This window comes from Sus scrofa, chromosome X (assembly GCF_054392235.1).
Source record: "Sus scrofa isolate SSC_HxYL_T2T_F1_AM1 chromosome X, Sscrofa_HxYL_maternal_Yorkshire_Landrace_v2.0, whole genome shotgun sequence".
Lineage (NCBI taxonomy): Eukaryota > Metazoa > Chordata > Mammalia > Artiodactyla > Suidae > Sus > Sus scrofa.
In genome coordinates, this window is record NC_139401.1 from 21,730,303 (window position 1) to 21,751,120 (window position 20,818).

Here is a 20,818-nt window from a genome sequence, read left to right on the forward strand (position 1 = left end):
TTGAAAAGGACGCTTTGTTATTTAGAAATCCCTTTCTCTAAAAAGCCTGGGTTTTATACATTGTCTTACTAAAAAGAGGTCAGGAAAATCAGCTTTGAAATTCAAAGCCGATGAATGGGTCTCTCTGTTCCAGCCAGCACCTGTCTGTCCTTTCTTTCCTGGGACAATATGCTTGATGACTCTGTCAGAAGGCAACCAGGAAATACCAAAATCAAAATGACTTGGTTTAATTCTTATAAAATGTGTTCCCCGGAGAGATGAAATTGGACGAGATGCATTTTCTTGGGTGTCTTGTGAGATCCATCTCTTTTCTTCATAGGGTTAAAGTGTAATTTCCAAAAACATGACTGTAATGAAAATATAAAGTGAATGCTTGTCACAAGTTTATGCTTTAATGAGGGAACTAACAGGATGATAAATCTGGTACAAAAGAGAATTCCAAAGACAGAGAGATTCATAGGTTCAGAAAGGAAAAGCAAAAGTTTGCTAAATTAGAAGCAAAACAGGGCAAATAAACCATAACCTCTGGAGCTATCACTTTGGCACAGAAATCTTTTGCGTCTCTACCGGACAAAAATCCACAAGTTAACATGTCTGAGCCTTAATCAAGCCACAGGATGCTCCCATGGGAAACTGAATCCTTGGGTGGGCCTGGTAGATAAAGACCTTTAAATAAAGCCTCAGTCTCACATTGAGAGGACAAGCAGTCATCCTTTTGCCTTGTTTCCAAGTGTTAGGTCATTTTTCTTGATATAGTCAAATGCTGTGTATATCCCACCCAGCTTTACAGACAGGAACCCAGCCTGGGGGGAGCTGATGGAACAAAGAGCCATGAATGAATTTATAAAGCGCTTACAGAAATGAAAGACGGGGCATTTAAAGCAAGTCCAGGTTTTTCTGCTTTAGAGACACAAATGAATAGCTATCTTTAAAAACATGAAATTGTGATGTTTTGCCAAGCCTATAGATTTTATTACTCTTTGCTTTTTGGGGATTCATAATCTAGACAGATTTAATTGGGCCTAAATGATTACATTACCAAGCAGATTAATCTGGCTAAATGAAACCATAAGGGTATGTGATAATTTTCAAATATCTTAGGTTACGTAGGTTACCACAGCCCATGAAATGTATGCTAGCCTATTAGGTTACCAAAGTGACAAGCATTATTTCATCAATAAGGCATATTTAGAGCTGGCTGAAGTTTAAGGAATTTAGCACGGTTTACATATAAACCACTCTCCAACTGATAGTAGTTTTCAAAACAGTTCTGATTTCTAAAAGCTCATAACACCTCATTTGTAATACCGTCCTCCCTATTCAGGTGGTTTATGAAATATCTTTTGGTTACAGAGAAATAAAAGAAAACAAATATTACAAAAGAACAAAGCCTGCTCTGAGTAGCAGTTTCCCCATGGAATTTCATTTTCTCAGTGGAGAGTAAGATCATCTGATTAAAAAGCTCAAATTCTCTGAAACTTTCTATTGAAGTCTATGGTGTGTAACATGAGCACATTTCTATATTAAGGTTATTCAGCTGTGGAAAACACAAGAGCTCACATAAAGCTTTTCCTTTAAAAGTTGAAGAAATCTAAGATGCTGCACTTTGGTGCAGAAATGAGAAATCTAAAGGTGTTGATCATGGACTGCTTGGCTGTGTGTTTAGTTGTTGTTGCTGTTTCCCTGCAAGAAAGCAAAGACAAACATTTGGGGAAGATTATAACTCAAAAGCATGATCAAAGCTAAGAAATGTAAGTAACTGTGTCACAGAAACCTGGGAACATAGATTCTGTTGGCTAATCCAAATAGATAATCAATCATGTTCCTGACAGTGTGGAATGCAGATTCGCCTGCTATTTGCAGACTCTAGCAGGCAGGCTGAGAGCTTTCTTGAATACTGGAACCTGGAGTGGTTTGAGAAATTATTAGTTAGTGATTCTGAAATCTACAGGTTTTTTTTGGACCCGTAAAATTTCAAAATAATATTGAAAACAAACATGATATTCACATCTCATTTTGCCAACTAATAATACTGGGGGAGAAATTTACTATTTATAATTGCCATTTTATAAAAGATAAGGCTTCACAGACTTTTCTTTTTTAAGCTAGTTCATAATTGGATTCACCAGTGGATTTGAAGTCAAGATATCTTTAGGTGAGTTCTTTCTCAAATCTTTCACTAGCAACTAACAGGCACATAGATTACCTGTTATCCATGACTGATCAAAAATGGACACTGCTTAAAATGATCAAAATGAGACAGATGAGGGCAACTGGATTAGACTTTGGCTCCAGACAGGGGTTTGGTTCTTGAGAGTTTTTCTTTAGGATCCTCTTGTCTTAAGGATGATTTTTTTTTTTCAAAATGACAGGAGATAGGAGATTTAAACATTGACCAAATTCAGACTGGAGTATGTATTCAGATTTTTTTCTGCTCTACCTGACCTTTAAACAAGAATCAAATCAATTCCTTAAATGCCTTTTACTAAATGTTGGGCTAAGCTTTAGGGCAAAATTTCTCAAACTTAGATCTTCATAATTATAGCCTGAGAACCTATACAAGCAGATATCAAGGTTTTAGTGTCATAGGTTCTGAATGACATCTGAGCTGGTGGCAGTGGAATCTCACCTTTTAACAATAATATAATTCTGAGACGTGTGGTTAATGAACCTCCATCTTCAGAAACAGTGTTCTAGGAGCTATAAAGAAGTAACACTTCCAGAATTCTCTTGTGGCATAGCCTTGTCAATGCAATAACTTGGGTCACTGCTGTGGTGAGGGTTCAGTCCCTGGCCTGGGAATTTCCACATGCCATAGACACTGCCAAAAAAAAAAGTAATACTTGCAATTTCAGTAATGGCATACTGGTTCATTATGTTAATGAACAGAATTTATTAGACATATTTTTAAAGCATTAAAAAGCTAACAAAATTCTAATAAATTACTGGAATGAGATCCAGAAGAGAATAGAAATTCAGAGGGATGAGCCTGGTTGATTTTGGACTTTTTTGCCTTAGGGTCATTAGCTGACTTTGAATAGACAGTTGAGAGGATGAGCTGTCTTTGTAACAGTCTCATGAGACTAGGGGGACAAAAGTCAGATCAGGACCGGCCAAGGTGAAGACCTGGTAAACAGTTCCCCACTCCATATGTACACACCCCTAGGGGTGAAGGTGAACTGGAAGCAGCTTGCTTAGAGAATCTTAAATCTTGAACTTAAACTAAGGCAAGCCTGGAAGAAAGCAAATGAACATCCTCTCTAGAGGAAGATAACATCAACCTGGGCACCAAATTATTTCTACAAATAAATTGTATACAATCAAAGATGACTAACCCATATTAGGGGACAGAAAACCATGATCAAGAGCCACCAGGAAAAATGAACAACAAAATAGACAGAGAGGGACTCCACTGAGTAAATCGAAATGAATGTTGACTATGTGAAACAATTGTTATGATGTCCTGTGCGAAAAATGAACAACAAAATAGACAGAGAGGGACTCCACTGAGTAAATCGAAATGAATGTTGACTATGTGAAACAATTGTTATGATGTCCTGTGCGGATAAATAGATTGATTAGATCGATATGTAGGTAGGTAGGTAGGTAATTTAAAATGCATGACAATAATACCGTAAAGGTTTGGGAGGAGGGTAAATTGAATTAAATGCTATAAATTCCTCACTTTTAGAGGAGAGGAACAATACCAATTAACATTAGATATTTATTTATTTTATTTTCTTACAATGATTTTTATTTTTTCTATTATTGCTAGTTTACAATGTTCTGTCAATTTTCTACTGTACAGCAAGGTGACCCAGTTACACATGCATGTGTACCTTCTTTTTTCTCATATTACCATGCTCCATCATAAGTGACTAGATATAGTTCCCAGTGCTATACAGCAGCATCTCATTGTTTATTCATTCCAAAGGCAATAGTTTGCATCTATTAACCCCAAATTCCCAATCCATCCCACTCCTTCCCCCTTGGCAACTACAAGCCTATTCTCCATGTCCATGATTTTCTTTTCTGTGGAAAGGTTCATTTGTGCCATATATTAGAGTCCAGATATAAGTGATATCATACGGTATTTGTCTTTCTCTTTCTGACTTACTTCACTTAGCCTGAGAGTCTCTAGTTCCATCCATGTTGTTGCAAATGGCATTATTTTGTTCTTTTTTATGGCTGAGTAGTATTCCAGTGTGTGTGTGTGTGTGTGTGTGTGTGTGTATCACATCTTAATCCAATCATCTGTCGATGGACATTTAGGTTATCTCCATGTCTTGGCTATTGTGAATAGTGCTGCAATGAACATGTGGGTGCATGTATCTTTTTCAAAGAAAGTTTTGTCTGGATGTATGCCCAAGAGTGGGAGTGCTGGGTCATATGGTAGTTCTATGTATAGTGTTTTAAGGTACCTCTATACTGTTTTCTAGCATTAGATATTTATAAATGAAGGGTGCATGCTATAATTCTAGGATAACCACCAAAAGAATAGAAGAAGAGCACATGATTTCTAAACTAAAAGAGATTTTTAAAAGTGGATGATAAAAGTGATCATTCCATAAGATGGCAAGGAAAAAAGCAAAAGGAACCTAGAACAGATAGGAAAAGAGATGCACGTAGTAAGGCAGTAGATTTAAAGAAAAATATACTAGTAATTACATTGAATGTAAGTGTACTCAATTTTCCAGTGAAAAAAAAACCCAAAGTTTGTGAGATGGAAAACAAACAAAACCCAACTGTATGTTGCTTAAAGAGATGCATTTAAAGCATAAGAACAAAGAAAGGTAGAAAGTAAAGAAGTGATATTTACCCCACTAACTACAAGAAAGCTGATATAGCTATGTTAAAATCACCAGGGTACTCTCTACATCTCATTTCAGAAAGGACCATGGAGAACAATGGACAAGGACAAAGCCAAAGTCCAGAGAGGACCAGGTACAGAGCGTTCTTCCCAGAGAGAAGATCCGAGAACTGACACAAGAACTTCCTTCACTCTGGGGCAGGGAGTCTGTACTTCTTGTCCAACATGGTTTCTTTTCGCTATGCACCCCTGCTTTCTAGGCTTCTCTTTTCCAAGTGAGCGTTTTCACTGTACGTATCCTGTTTTTGCTCCACATTACATACTGAAAGTTGAGTAGTGGGGGGGTATAACGTCCTGCTATTGTATAGGTAGCTGGAGCTGGACTTGATGGAGAGGACTGCACATCTCCCACGGAAGTTAGACTTCATTTTTTACTCAGGAAATGGATTGTATTTTACATTATCTCCCAAGGGGAGGGTTGAATGTATTTTATGCTTGGAAATAAAGGTGTGCTTGGACATTTATACGGCCAGAGGTTTAGAAGTGTCGGAGTTTGCTAATTGTTCTCCGTGTCCATTTTCCCTTTCTGCACTTCAGTAATAGAGCTCCTCTGAGTGTGAGCTTACTGCACAACTGACCAGCAAGATACTACACTTCCTGTCTCCTTCCAAGGTAGGTGTGGTCATGTGACCAAGTTTGGGCCAATGGGATGGGAACAAAATCAAGATGTATATTTATCTCCATAAAGATGAAGCTGCTTGCCCTGAATTTCACCCCCCCCCATCAACTGGGAAATGGCGATGATGAAACAATCACTTGGGTGCTAAGAGGGTTGCTGAGAGTGAGTAGAGCTGCCTGTCAGCCTAGGTTCCTGTACCTCCTCATGGAACAGAGCAGTGCTCTGGAGCACCAAAGGTGAGCTGGAAACGTGGAAGTGAGGAGGAAGCGGTTGTTTTGAGCCTTAATAGCAAGTTGGAGTCAAGATTGGAGGCCTTGAAAAGGTTGAGCCCTGCAGAGAGAGTGACCAGGCAGATGGTGGTGCCACTGGTGGTGGGAGGAAGCTTAAGAAAAAGCTCCAGCTGCCTCACATGATGTTTATGATTCTATATCTCCAGGTGTACCTTTCGTAAGAATTCCATGCCCATGTTTCCAAGGTCTGGCCAGAATTTCTCTCTGGACGTCAGACTCCTCAAATTCGACTTTTCAAAGCTTAGCTTTCTTCCCTAGAGAGCTTTTTCTTCCTCTTATATTCCCTATTCTAGTTAAGAACTGCCCCTTTCAGGAGTTCCTGTCATGGCTCAGCAGAAACAAATCTGACTAGCATCCATGAGGATACAGGTTCAATACCTGGCCTCGATCAATGGGTTAAGGATCTGACATTGCTGTGATCTATGGTGTAAGTTGCAGATGCGGCTCGGATCCCGCATTGCTGTGGCTCTGGTGTACAGCTCTGATTAGACCCCCGGCCTGGAAACCTCCATATGCCACAGGAGCAGCCCTAGAAAAGGCAAAAAGACAAAAAGACAAAAAAATAAAAAATAAAAAATATAAATAAATAACATTCTCCACTAAAAGGAACTGGAATCTGTGGAGAAATGGTTGGAACAAGGAAAGTACAAGCTGAATCTGAACTATTTTGTGATAAAATGTAAGGGAGAGCTCAAAAACATGATGGGGGGGAGTTCCTGTCGTGGCGCAGTGGTTAACGAATCCGACTAGGAACCATGAGGTTGCAGGTTCGATCCCTGCCCTTGCTCAGTGGGTTAACGATCTGGCGTTGCCATGAGCTGTGGTGTAGGTCACAGACGCGGCTGGGATCCAACGTTGCTGTGGCTCTGGCGTAGGCTGGCAGCTCCAGCTCCAGTTAGACCCCTAGCCTGGGAACCTCCATATGCCGCAGGAGCAGCCCAAGAAATGGCAAAAAGACAAAAAAACAAACAAACAAAAAATCATGATGGGGGAATGTCAAAAGTTCACAGAAGCCAGCATGAAGAACTTCACTGGCTAACTCTGGAACAATTTGAGCGTAAAAGCAAATAATAACATTAAGAGTTATAAGTTATTGAGGAGTTGCCATTGTGATTCAGCAGGTTAAGAACTTTACATAATATCCTTGAGGATTCAGGTTTAATCCCTGGCCTCACTCAGTGGCGTAAGGATCTGGTGTTGCCACAAGCTGTGGTGTAGGAGTTGCTGTGGCTGTGGCTGTGGCTGTGGTGTAGGCCGGCAGCTGCAGCTCTGAATCAACCCCTAGCCTAGGAACTTCCATATACTGCAGATACAGTTGTAAACAAAACAAAACAAAATAAAGAGTTATACTTTATTGAATAAAATAAGAATCCATGAGTCCACACTTCAGTGAATGAACAAACAAGTAGATAAATAACAAAAGAAAGAAATCACCACTTGGCTACTATTATAATCATAGCTGATTCAGAGAAAAATCATCAATGTGTGCTAAAACCAGTGGGTGAAAGTTGAAGTAATAATAAGATAATTACAGACTCTCAAAGCACCTCTCCAGAAGAAATTTATTTATTAGCAAAAGGAAAGCAGTAATTTTATAGTTACTGGCAGATGCCAGCTTCAGCAAACAATCAAAATGAACATTCTCAATAACAGGTCTAATGTGCCTCCTAGTAGGCTACCCTGAGAAGAACTCAGCATCACTTCTTCTGGATTCCTGCCCCAAACTCAGCATCAAAGTGAAAGATGATCTACCAAATAACTGGCCCACGCTCTCTAAAAAATATCGCTGTTACAATAAACCCAACTAGGATCCACGAGGATGCAGGTTTGATCCCTGACCTCACTCAGTGGGTTAGGGATCTGGCGTTGCTGTGAGCTGTGGTGTAGATTACAGATGTGGCCTGGATCCTGCATTGCAGTAGCTGTGGCATAGGCCTGCAGCTGCAGCTCCAATTCAACCCCTAGCCTGGGAACTTCCACATGCTACAGGTGTGGCCCTAAAAAAAAAGAGAGAGACCAAAAAAAAAAAAAAAAAAGAAAGAAAAAGAAATCACAATATTTTCACATCTGTGACATATTTATAATTTTTAATACTCTGAGAACCACATTTTCAGTGTAACTGGTTTCCTTTCCTTTTTATTGCTATGTATGAAGTTTTATGCGTTCAGAAGCATTACTCTGAGAGGCCAGGCTGAAAGGGCCCCTGGGTCAAAAAAATATGTTGAGCCCTGGATTGGATGCTCTCTGGCTTTCAAAGTGCACATTTGTCCATAGACAAGATCTCTATCTGTCTCTCATGGAAAATGACTCACAACTTAGATAATCATCTCTGTGACAAGGTTACAGTGACATTTTGATCATTCCTTATATGACTTGAAATGAACCTCGGGGTGAAACATCCGCAGGCTGAAACTTTTAAACTCAACCTTCCAGATAAATCCTTCTATTACAGTTTTTCTCTAGTTACTTTCATGGCAAAATGTAGGAAAACAGCACCAGAAACGGAATGAGGAAACCTCGGTCTTACTCCCAGTTCTGCTGTCTGATCCTGGGAAAGTCACTGAACCTCCCTGAACCTCATCTTATCAACACATTCAGATGAGCTTTAAGATCTCTAAGTTCCCTTTACTATGTGTACAGAATATAGTAAAATTCTATATTTCTGCCTTACTGCTGGGTGTGTTCTTTGGGATTTAGCGCTTACTATTCTATCTTCAATCCATTCATTCATTTATCAAATATCGAGGTGGGAATAACTAAGTAACCAAGCTAGAGAATTCTGGGAAATTTTTCCAGTGAGTTGCATTTCAGCTGGGTCTTAAAGGCTGAACAGAAATCTGTTATGTGAATAGAAGACTAAGCCATTCTAGGCAGAGAGGACACTTCCAGTGCCCAGGGCGCTCAGGGCCCCTAGCACACTGAGGGGCTTGATAAGAGTTCAAAGGAGACAGGATTTTTGCTGAGTCTGGCCTCCTTGGCTTATAAGAAATGGGAGGAAAGTATAAACTGGCAAAGTGATACGGTCAAGTTTGTGTTTTGGAAAAACACTCCTGAGAGGAATGTGAAGTGTGGAAGAAACTGAAATCAGAGAGATCAGTTAAAACGGAAGATACTGCAGCCTTTGAGGTAAGAGATCCTGGAGACCCCAGTCAAGGCACCGAACGTGGGAATAGAGAAAGAAAAGCAAAAAAATGGAAGGAGGAGGATTTCCCATCATGGCTCAGTGGAAAAGAATCTGACTAGTATCCATGAGGAAGCAGGTTCCATCCTTGGCCTCTCTCAGTGGGTTAAGGATGGCGTTGCCGTGAGCTGTGGTGTAGGTTGCAGACGCGGCTCGGATCTGGTATTGCTGTGGCTGTGCTGTAGGCTGGCTACTGTGGCTCCGATTTGACCCCTAGCCCGGGAACTTCCATATGCCACGTGGAAGACATGCAGCACGTCTAAAAAGACAAAAAAAGGAAAGGAAGAAAAATGGAAAGAGGAGATTTTTATGAGAAACTGGGTGTGGTGCTGAAGGAGGCATCAAGGGCAACCCTAGCTTCTAGTGAGGACAACCAGGCGAACAGTGACCTTGAAAGGGGCAGTTCTTTTTTTTTTTTTTTTTGTCTTTTTAGCGCCACACTTGTGGCATATGGAGGTGCCCAGGCTAGAGCAAGGCCAGGGATCAAACCCGCAACCTCATGGCTCCCAGTCTGATTCGTTAACCACTGAGCCACAACAGGAACTCCTGGAGAATGTTATTTAGAAACTATGATCTGGGTCCTGGGTATGTTCATTGCTACTGGGGTGGACCCTCTCAGCAGATAGAGCTGGGAAATAGATGGATATATATATATATATTGGATACATATACACAGCCATACATAGCTATATCCATTTCTCTATCTGTCTATCATCTATCTGTATTAAAACAGGTACCTTTTGTTCCGATCCAATACAGCAGCGTTCAATCTAATCCTCTCTTTCCATAATTGTGACTACCTTCTCCAAAATAGAAAAATCTGGATCCCATTATGCACAACATATTAACTTATTACTTGCTCAATCCTAGAATGCATAGAAAATAGTTTCAGAATTGTGAAGTCTTGCCTATCCAGAAAAAGTTTCCTTACTAGAAAGTTCAAATTTATTTAGTGTTCTGTTTCTCTTTAGCCTGAAGGCATGTGGTACAAATTCTATGTATCAAAGTAGCTTGGATTAATACTCCCTCCCCAATGTTATTATGTCATTTATTTGCAAAAAGCTGTAGTTGATTTTTTTCTGTTTGTATTCAATTTTAAGGTCCCCTCAGTTGTTATTCTAAGCCACTAACTTCTTGGAGTTCCCATCGTGGCTAAGCAGAAGTGAATCTGATTAATATCCCTGAGGAGGCAGGTTTGATCCCTGGCCTCGCTCAGTGGATTAAGGATCTGGCATTGCTGTGAGCTGTGGTGTAGGTCACAGATGTGTCTTGGATCTGGTGTTGCTGTGGCTGTGGCATAGGTCGGTGGCTACAGCTCCGATTCGACCCCTAGCCTGGGAACCTCCATATGCCACAGGTGAGGCCCTAAAAAGAGAGAGAAAAAAAAAAGCCACTAACTTCTGAGGTGGTGTATCGGGCAGCAATGGCTAACCCAGACACCATGGCATCATGTCACAAGGCACATGATGTCAGTGTGTCCCATTATCAGTGACAAAAAGTTGTATCATTTGGTTAAAGTCTTGTATACCAGATTGCTTCATTATAATTAATTAGTAATCCGTGGGATGTCTCATCTTCTTTCTTTAGTAACTCTTGCTATGTGGATTTAAGACCACAGTAACAACAATCAAGGGACCCTACTTCAGAGTTACATTTTTCTCTGTGGAAATACCTGCCTTAATGCTGTGGGAAGACAGACAGAAGGTGAGCACCACTGGGTCAGGGTGGGTTGGGAGATAAATTAGGAGTTTGGATTAACATACACTACTACATATAAAATATATAAACAAAAAGGACCCACTCGATAGCTCAGGAAACCATACTCAATATCTTGTTATACCCTATAATGGAAAAGAATCTGAAAGGGAATATAGGTATAATCAAATCACTTTGCTGTACACTTGAAACTAACACAACATTGAAAATCCACTATACTTCAATTAAAAAAAAAAAAAAAGAAGGTGAGCACCTTGACTGATTACCCAGTGAGTGGGCTGCACAGCTCCCAGAAAAAGATGGAAATCCAGCTGTGATGAAAACACTTGATTCTATTTGTAGTTTGAGTCTGTGCTTAAAACAGAGTGCTACAAATTCTGTGTGGGTTTGCCGACATGTGATTCTGATCCCAAATCATGAGATTTAGAGAAAGAAGAAAAGCAAAGAGCAGTCTTTTTATTTTAGGCTTTTCATATAGGCTCACATGCCTGCTAAGAAAGAAGTCTATTAAGGACACTGCTTCTTTCTGTCACAACAATACATTTGTTTCCTGGTTAGGATGAATATCATACCATATAAAACTAGTCAGGCCTATGTTGCCTTCTTGGTTCCACGTCTTTTTTATTATTTATTTATTTATTTATTTTGCTTTTTAGGGCCACACCCAAGGCATATGGAGGTTCCCAGGCTAGGGGTCAAATCGGAACTACAGCTGCTGCTGGCCTACACCACAGCCACAGCAACATCAGATCTGATCCGCGTCTGTGACCCACACCATAGCTCACGGCAACGCCAGATCCTTAACTCACTGAGCGAGGCCAGGAATCAAACCCTCAACCTCATGGTTGCTAGTTGGATTCATTGCCACTGTGCCATGACAGGAACTCCGGTTCCATGTCTTTTAATTTCTGCTCTTAAATGTACTAGTTGATCATATTCAAGCAATTAAATCATGGTCCTCTTTTTTTTTTTAATTATTTCTTTTTTATTTTTTTGGCCATGCCCACAACATGTGGAAATTCCCGGGCCAGGGATCAGACCCATGCCAGAGCATTGACCCAAGCCACTACAGTGTCAATGCCGGATCCTTAACCCACTGAGCCACACTCTGAGATGTTCGTGGCTATATCCCTCACACCTAGGATAGCACGAGGTAGGGCCTGAGTGTGTACATGCATGAATAGATGAATACATGGGGATTCCCATTCTTTCATTCATTCCTCACAGATTTATAGCATCCCCACTCTCCTGTTATATGCCAGGAGCCATCCTAGGCATTGAGCTGCTGAGGTTGATAAAACACAGCCTCTGCTTTAAGGGCTCACAGGCTACAGGGAAAGAGAGAAACATAAACCATGAATTCTAAATCTTGAAGGGAGAGGCAGGCACTGATAGAAATATACTCTGGGTTTTTTTGTTGTTGTAGTTATAAAGCATTGTCAATTTATTCACAATTTAGGCACGTTGATATGTTATTTACAAGGAAGGGCAAAAAAAGCAGAGCATCTCAGTGAGCTGCTGAAAGAACCTAGCATAGTTATAGAAAAGACAGTCGCAGTGTCATCACCATCATCATCTTTTTTTTTTTTAATAGTAGTATTTGAATTAGCTGATGAGTACCTCGGATTACCAGTGTTGCTAAACTAGGGGGAGAAGAGGCCTCCTGTGGTTAACCTGAGTTAAAATTATAAAATAATGAGATTTTTCTTAGTATAAACTGTAGTTTTAAAAATGAAGACAGGCAAAGAAAAAATATTTTAATATCATGTATAAGTCTTCCTATAGGTAATGGTAAACATATTTATATGTTTTCTATTTTTCTCGAACATATATTACTTAAAAATACATGAAAATAAGGCTGATCTGTATATTCGATTTTCTTTCGTCTCTTTTTAGGGCCACACCTGCAGCATATGGAAGTTCCCAGGCTAGGGGTCAAATGGGAGCTGCAGCTGCTGGCCTAAGTCCCAGCCGCAGCCACGCCAGATCTGAGCTGTGTCTGTGAACCAACACCACAGCTGATGGCAACACCAGATCCTTAACCTGCTGAGCGAGGCCAGGGATCGAACCTACATCCTCATTGCTTGTAAGTTGAGTTCATTACCTCTGAGTCATGAGGGGAACTCCCCATATATTCTTTTGTGACCTATTTTTTCTCACTTAACAATACTCTGTGAATATCTCTATCATCAAGTATTATCTTAGGATATCAAGTTTAAAGGTAGCTCCAATGTTAGATACAAATGTAACTATTAGTGTTATTATTTTTACCAGGCAAAAATCATTTCCAATTCAACTGGACCAAAAAATATATATATCATCGACAATCTTATCAACCTTCTCTACAAGTTAGCATGTAAATATGTAAAGTCATAGAGTCTGGGTGGTAATCAATAGTAATTAATAAGATAAATTTACATTTCTCTAGAGCTACCCTATTCGATATGGTAGCCACTAGCCATACATAGCTACCAAGCACTTGAAAGGCTAGTGTGACTGACTAAGGAAGTGCAATTTTAATTTTATTTAATTTTACTCAATTTTAACTTTAAAACTGAAGCAATGGAAAACATTTTTCCATATCAAATTCAGTAGAGCTACATTTCACTATTGCATCTCGTGGATATTGCTGTGTTTCATGAATCATCTTCAGTATTACACATAAACTCATCATCTCTCTAGTTAAGTGTAAAAGGATTGAAACAATTCATATTATTTTTTCTATGCATTAATTTAACACTGAAATGTGTGTATTTGAACATTTTATACAGACAGCACCATTTATAGTGATACCTTTGTGAATCGTAATTGGTAACTAAGTCGAAATATTATTTATGCTTTAAATGATAACATAATTAAACTTTTTAAAAATAAAAATAAGTACAGACTAATTTTAAAATTTAAACCAAAGATGTACGAGTGAGGCAGAATTGAGTGGAGATGTGGATACTAGCAATAGTATAAGAAGAGGAAAAAAACAGAGATTGGAAGAAAGTATGTTGGAATTTTCATGTAATTTGCTACAGTAGATTGAAATTAAACACTTACTCGTTGGATAAAAATTGTACAAAGATAATAAAGTAGACAATATTAAGGAGCATTTTTAGCATGTACAGAATGAATTTGATGAGAACAGTCAAAAAAGAATCAGTAAAAGTAGTTGACTACATTCAAGATGTGTGTCCAATGAGGAGTTTCTTGGTGGCCTAGTGGTTAAGTATCTAGTATTGTCAGTGCTGTAGTGTGAGTTTGATCCCTGGCCATGGAACCTCTGCATGTTGTGGGCAAGGCCAAAAAAAAAAAAAAAAAAAAAAAGAATGTCCAATTAAAATTGTTTAACAAAATAACAGGCTCTGAACTTGTAACTTTGGCCAGCTTTATAATGGCTTAGATTCTTACACATAAAAGAAAACTGTTTTAGATAGCTATAGTAAAAATGACTTCAGGTATGGAAATTCTGTTTTAAAAATATAAAGGAAAGATTAAAAACAATATGTTTTTAAAAAAAGAGAGCTCTACATTTAAAGTACAAAATAATTGCCTGTAGAATATAAGAACTTTCTAACAGTATACAAGATTAATTGATTCAAAAATTGGAAAAATTGCAAGTACTTTGCTTTAGCTTTAGATGATTCATGTAACACAGGACACTGTCTAATACTTTGGGTATGTTTTGTCTCAAAGGACTGCTATATTTGCAGAAAATGTCAATTTATAGCCTAAAAAACCTTGGCAGAGATGTTTTTAAATCTTTAACATTTGTCAAAGGAGAAATTCAGTTAAATATGAAAAAAATATGTCATGACGGATGGTTCTCCAGCATTTAGGTCAAAATTGTGGATCTATTGGAATTTTATAAACAAGAGGATAATGTTTTTCTGGTGACTTCATATCACTCTATGATACACACTGAAAATATGTGTGCTCAGTTCTCTGGAACAGACTGTGAAAAGTGTCATGGATACACTTGTTGAAAATGTTCAGCATATACATGCAAATGCTATGACTCATCATCAGCTTATGGAAATGTTGAAAGAAGTAGACAATAAATTTAATGATCTTGTATTCATTGCCAGCACTGATTTGCACAAAGTTTTACAAAGTTTTACCATGCTTTTAACTCCAGTTAAAGATTTTCTTAAAAGAAATGCTTGCCAAATATTCATTAATTTTTAAAAAATGGCAACGTGATCTACATGTTTTCTCACAGATTTCACACTGCATATAAACAAGACAAATTTGAAACTCCAAGGAAAGGAAAAGCTTGTGATTTTAGCTAGGCAGGTGTAAGAATTTATGTTAAAATTGAAATTTTTCATGATTCAAATCAACAATAGTGATTTTATATATTTGTCTAACGTGAATCAATATTTTAATTTAGAAGGTTTTAATTTCAATAGCATTATGTAAATTGACTGTAAATACTGGAAGAAAAATTTGAAGAATGCCTCATGTATATTGATAAATTTAGAATTGCTTCTTAAATAGCACTGTATGCCTTTGGGTTTAATGTTAAGAATACTAAGTTGGCGTTCCTGTCATTGCTCAGTGGAAATGAATCTGACTAGGAACCATGAGCTTGCGGATTCGATCCCTGTCCTCACTCAGTGGGTTAAGGATCAGTGTTGCTGTGAGCTGTGGTGTAGGTCGCAGATGTGTCTCGGATCTAGTGGTGCTGTGGCTATAGTGTAGGAGGGTGGCTACAGCTCTGACTGAACCCCTAGGCTGGGAACCTCCATATGTTGCGGGTGCGGCACTAAAAGGCAAAAAAACCAAAAAAGAATGCTAAGTTGACACAAGTTACTGAATCTGCTTAACTTGGACAGATGTAGTTTTGAAACTTACATGCTTTAACTTTAAAGTCAAATCAATTCTCCTAAAAAAAACCCTAGTTTTGGAGTTCCCTGGTAGCTCAGGGGGTTAATGATCCAGCATTGTCACTGACCTGGCTCAGGTCACTGCCATGGCAGGGGTTTGATTCCTGGCCCAAGACCTTCCACATGATGCAGGCATGGCAAAAAAAAAAAACCCCACGAAACACTAGTTTTGTCAATGTGGATGAAAATATCAAAAGGAAAATGATTTGGGGTACCCTTATTATATATTAAAAGGATTATATTTTGAATATATTGGGTAAAATAATATGTAATATTAACATCAGTTTCTCCAATTTCTTTTTACCTTTTTGGGGGGGTGGTTGTGCCCATGGCATATCTCTGGGGCCAGGTATTGAAACCGTGCCACAGCAGTGATGATGTTGGATCCTTAAAACACATTGATCCACCAGAGGATTCCCTTTATTTTTTTTTTTTTATTTGGCTACTAGAAAATTTTAAATTGGATATGTGGCTCCAATGGACAGCACTGATCTGCATCAGGTAACATACTGCATCAGGTTGTACTTATTTGGCAATTCTCCAGTATGACATTGAAAGAGCACAGAATAGTCATTTTACTATTTGGTAAGTAATCTTATTCTGAAATTTGGGGTAAGTTTTCTTAACATTATTGGCTCATGAAAGACCATGTTCTGTCTGAGACGTGCAGTAACTCAGCAGGTTTAGAGCCTGTGTCTTTGGAAGAATAATAGCCGCTGAGTCGGAAAAGGAAGTCTAGATCCATACTGTGAGAAGTCTTTAAGCATTTGATCTTTATTATGCAGGCAACTGGCAGCTATTAAAGAATTTTGTTTTGTTTTGTTTTTTTGCTTTTTAGGGCCGCCTCCACGGCATATGGAGGTTCCCAGGCTAGGAGTTGAATCACAGCTACAGCTGCTGGCCTACACCACAACCACAGCAATGCGGGATCCGAGCTGCATCTGTGACCTACACCACAGCTCACAGCAATGCCAAATCCTTAACCCACTGATCAAGGCCAGGGATCGAACCCACAACCTCATGGTTCCTGGTTGGATTTGTTTCTAATGTGCCACGACAGGAACTCCTACTGAAGAGTTTTAGCATGTGTTTTTTTCAATCATTAGATTTGTTTTCTGGAGAGGTAACTATTGAAGCATGTGGAACATGAATCGCAGGAAGCCAGTATTACTATGCAGAATAGAAAGAATAAAGGCCCAAATTTAGGTAATGGGAAATAAAAGGTGGGGGAAATGATAAGATGAACTTAAGAAAGATTTGGAGATTGGTGGAGTGTGGGAAGTGAAGAGAAAGAATAAAGAATGAGTCCGAAGTTTTTGATGCAGTCAGCTCAATGAATGGTGAGGGTACAGAGTCTGCATAAAAAAAAAAAATACTTAGGGAGTTCCCGTCGTGGCACAGTGGTTAACAAATCCGACTAGGAACCATGAGGTTGCGGGTTCGATCCCTGCCCTTGCTCAGTGGGTTGACGATCTGGTGTTGCCGTGAGCTGTGGTGCAGGTTGCAGATGAGGCTCGGATCACGCGTTGCTGTGGCTCTGGTGTAGGCTGGTGGCTACAGCTCCGATTAGACCCCTCGCCTGGGAACCTCCATATGCCGCGGGAGTGGCCCAAGAAATAGCAAAAAGACCAAAAAAAAAAAAAAAAAAAAAAAAAACTTAGGAATAAACCTGGCCAAGGAGGTGAAAGACTTATATGCTGAGAACCACAAAACATTAGTAAAGGAAACTGAAGATGCTTCAAAGAAATGGAAAGATATCCCATACTCTTGGATTAGAAGAATTAATATTGTTAAAAGGGCCATACTACCCAAAGCAATCTACAGATTTAATGTGATCTCTATCAAATTACCCATGACATTTTTAACAAAACTAGAACAAATAATCCTAAAATATATATGGAACCACAAAAGACCCAGAATTGTCAAAGCAATCCCAGGGAAAAACAACAAAGCAGGAGGCATAACCCTCCCAGATTTCAGACAATGCTCCAAAGCTACAGTAGTCAAAACAGCATGGCATTGGCACAAAAACAGATGCATGGATTAATGGATCAGAATAGAGAGCCTAGAAATAAACTCACACACCTATGGTCAATTAATCTTTGTAAAGAAGGAGAGAATATAAAATGAGAAAAGATAATCTCCTCAGGTGATGTTGGGAAAGTTGGACAGCCACATTTAAATCAATGAAATTAGAACACACTCTCACACTTTACACAAAATAAACTCAAAACAGCTTAAAGACAAATATAAAACATGACACTATAAAGCTCCTAGAAGAGAACATAGGCAAAACATGCTCTGACATAAATTTGTACTGATGTTTTCTTAGGTCAGTCTCCCAAGGCAATAGAAATAAAAGCAAAAACAAACAAATAGGACCTAATTGAGCTTATAAGTTTTTCACAGCAAAGGAAACCATAAACAAAATGAAAAGACAACATACAGACTGGGAGAAGGTATTTGCATATGATGTGACTGACAAGGGCTTAGTTTCTGAAATATGCAAACAGCTCATAAACTGTTAAGCAAGCTAATAAGCAAGCTAATAAAAAAGGGGCAGAAGACATTTCTCCAAAGAAGACAGCCAGACCAACAGGCACATGAAAAAATGCTCAACATCACTAATTATTAGAGAAATGCAAATCAAAATCACAATGAGGTACCACCTCACACCAGTCAGAATGGCCATCATTGAAAAGTCTACAAACAATAAATGTTGGAGAGAGTATAGAGAAAAAGGTACCCTTCTACACTGCTGGTGGGAATGTAAATTGGAGAACAGTATGGAGGTTTGTTAAAAAACTGAAAATAGAGTTGCCATATGATCCAGCAATCCCAATCCTGGGGCTATATCCAAACAAAACTACAATTCAAAAAGACACATGTTGGAGTTCCCGTAGTGGCGCAGTGGTTAACGAATCCGACTAGGAACCATGAGGTTGCGGGTTCGGTCCCTGCCCTTGCTCAGTGGGTTAACGATCTGGCGTTGCCGCGAGCTGTGGTGTAGGTTGCAGACGCGGCTCGGATCCCGCGTTGCTGTGGCTCTGGCGTAGGCTGGTGGCTACAGCTCCGATTCGACCCCTAGCCTGGGAACCTCCATATGCCGCGGGAGCGGCCCAAGAAATAGCAACAACAACAACAACAACAACAACAAAAAAGACACATGCACCCCTATGTTCATAGCAGCACTGTTTATAATAGCCAAGACATGGAAGCAACCTAAATGTTCATGAATGGATAAAGATGTATATATATAGATGTATATATGTGTGTATATATATATAAATATGTATATGTGTATATATGTATATATATATCTGTGTGTGTGTACACACACGCACACACACACACATCTTTCCATATATGTATTGGAATACTACTCAGCTGTAAGAAAGAATGAGATAATGATATTTGCAGCAACATGGATGGACCTAGAGATTATCATACTAAGTGAATTAAGTCAGAAAGAGAAAGACAAATACCATATATCACTTATATGTGGAATCTAAAATATGACAGAAATGAACTTATTTATGAAACAGAAACAGACTCACAGATATAGAGAATAGAACTGTGGTTGCCAAAGGAGAGCAGGGATAAGGGAGGGAAGGATTTGAAGTTTGGAATTAGCAGAGGCAAGTATTATATATAGGATGGATAAACAACAAGATCCTATTTGTATAGCACAGGGAACTATATTTAGTATCCCATAATAAACCATAATGGAAAAGAATATGAAAAAGAATATATATATATGTATGTACAACTGAATCACTTTTCTGTACAAAGAAACACAGCATTTAAATCAACTATACTTCAATAAAATAAATTTCTAAAAAAAAATTTTTTTGTCTTTGTGGGCCGCACCTGTGGCTTATAGAAGTTCCCGGGCTGGGATCAAATCGGAGCTACAACTGCTGGCCTGCACCACAGCCACAGCAAGTCGGACTACAAGCCACATCTGCGACCTACACCACAGCTCATGGACATGCCCAATCCTTAACCCACTCAGTGAGGCCAGGGATAGACCCTGCGTCCTCACGGAGACTGGTCAGGTTTGTAACCCACAGAGCCACAATGGGAACTCCAATTTCAAAAAAAAAATTAAAATGTTTTAAAAAGTAAAACTTTACTCCAAAAAATAATAGAAAAAAAATTTAAAAACAAAACACAGAGTTCAGTGTGTTCACTTGACTTTGTAGGGGGTGAACATAACCGATAGACGGGTCCAAGGCTCAGGGGAAGAGGTGGGAGCTGGGGAAGGAGCTTTAGGAATCTTCTGCATATAGGTGGCTAGAACTGCAGGAGTAGATGAGATCACCTGGAGGAGAAGTTCTCCACCTTGGCTGCACCTTACAATCACTTGGAGGGATTGGGAAACTCCACCGCCCAGGCCATACCACCACCCAATCAAATCAGGAGGGGACAAGGCATAATAATTTTTAAAAATTTTGAACTTCCCATTGTGGCTCAGCAGAAACGAATCTGACTAGTATCCATGAGGACGCAGGTTTGATCCCTGGCCTTGCTCCTTGGGTTAAGGATCTGGCGTTGCTATCAACTGTGGTGTAGGCTGGTGGCTACAGCTCCGCTTCGACCCCTAGCCTGGGAACCTCCATACACCATGGGTGCGGCCCTAAAAAGCCAAAAAATAAAAATTCTAACATGCAGTCAGGTTTGAGAACCATTGCTACAGGGTAAGGAAAGAAGACATACCAAGGATCCTGCCGAAACGCGGCATTTAGACAGCAGAGAGCGAAACCTGTGAAGAAGTTTGTGAAGGAGCTGTCAAGGCAAAGAAGCAGCGGGAGCCCAAAGATAGTGATGTCCTGGAAGCCACGGGAAATGGAGGTTTCTACATGATAAAGCAAGTTCAAGGAATAAAAGAACCGAGAAAAGGTGAACAAAGATCACCGAACAAGGTGAAAGCCCAGCTGTCTTGGGGGAGAAAATACCCACACACATACATACACCTATGCGTGTGCGCATGGGCACAGCAGTCAGCGCCAAGGTGAGGTTCTCCCCATTATGCTGAGGAGCAAGTGGGAAGGACCAGGAGAGGCAAAAGGCTAGATTGCTCCAAGTTTGGGAGTTTGCAGGAACAAAGGACAAGGGCTTGCGAGGTTGAGGACTTGCTAACTCCACATGGGACGAGAACAGACCATGGTGAGGGATAAAGTTAAGGGGAAACAGGGTGGTCTGGGGACTGAAGGTCTTGATGTGCTCAAAGAACAGACACCGTGTACCTATTCTGAATGGCCC

The 20,818-nt window shown here is 39.5% G+C and overlaps 1 protein-coding gene across 2 annotated transcripts in view; it reads left to right on the forward strand.

The window, feature by feature from the left end:
- Nucleotides 1-10,917, forward strand: part of MBTPS2 (membrane bound transcription factor peptidase, site 2) — an 82,713-nt gene extending 71,796 nt beyond the window's left edge. The window contains exons 17-19 of one of the 2 annotated variants that reach the window (XR_014835815.1): nt 4,890-5,100; nt 5,408-5,482; nt 10,548-10,917. The gene's annotated coding sequence lies outside the window, so the exon portion shown is untranslated. Of the gene's footprint in view, nt 1-2,105; nt 2,156-4,889; nt 5,101-5,407; nt 5,483-10,547 lie in introns of those variants that run through there. The other variant, XR_014835816.1, reaches the window with a different exon arrangement.
- The last annotated feature ends 9,901 nt before the right edge of the window (nt 10,918-20,818 follow it).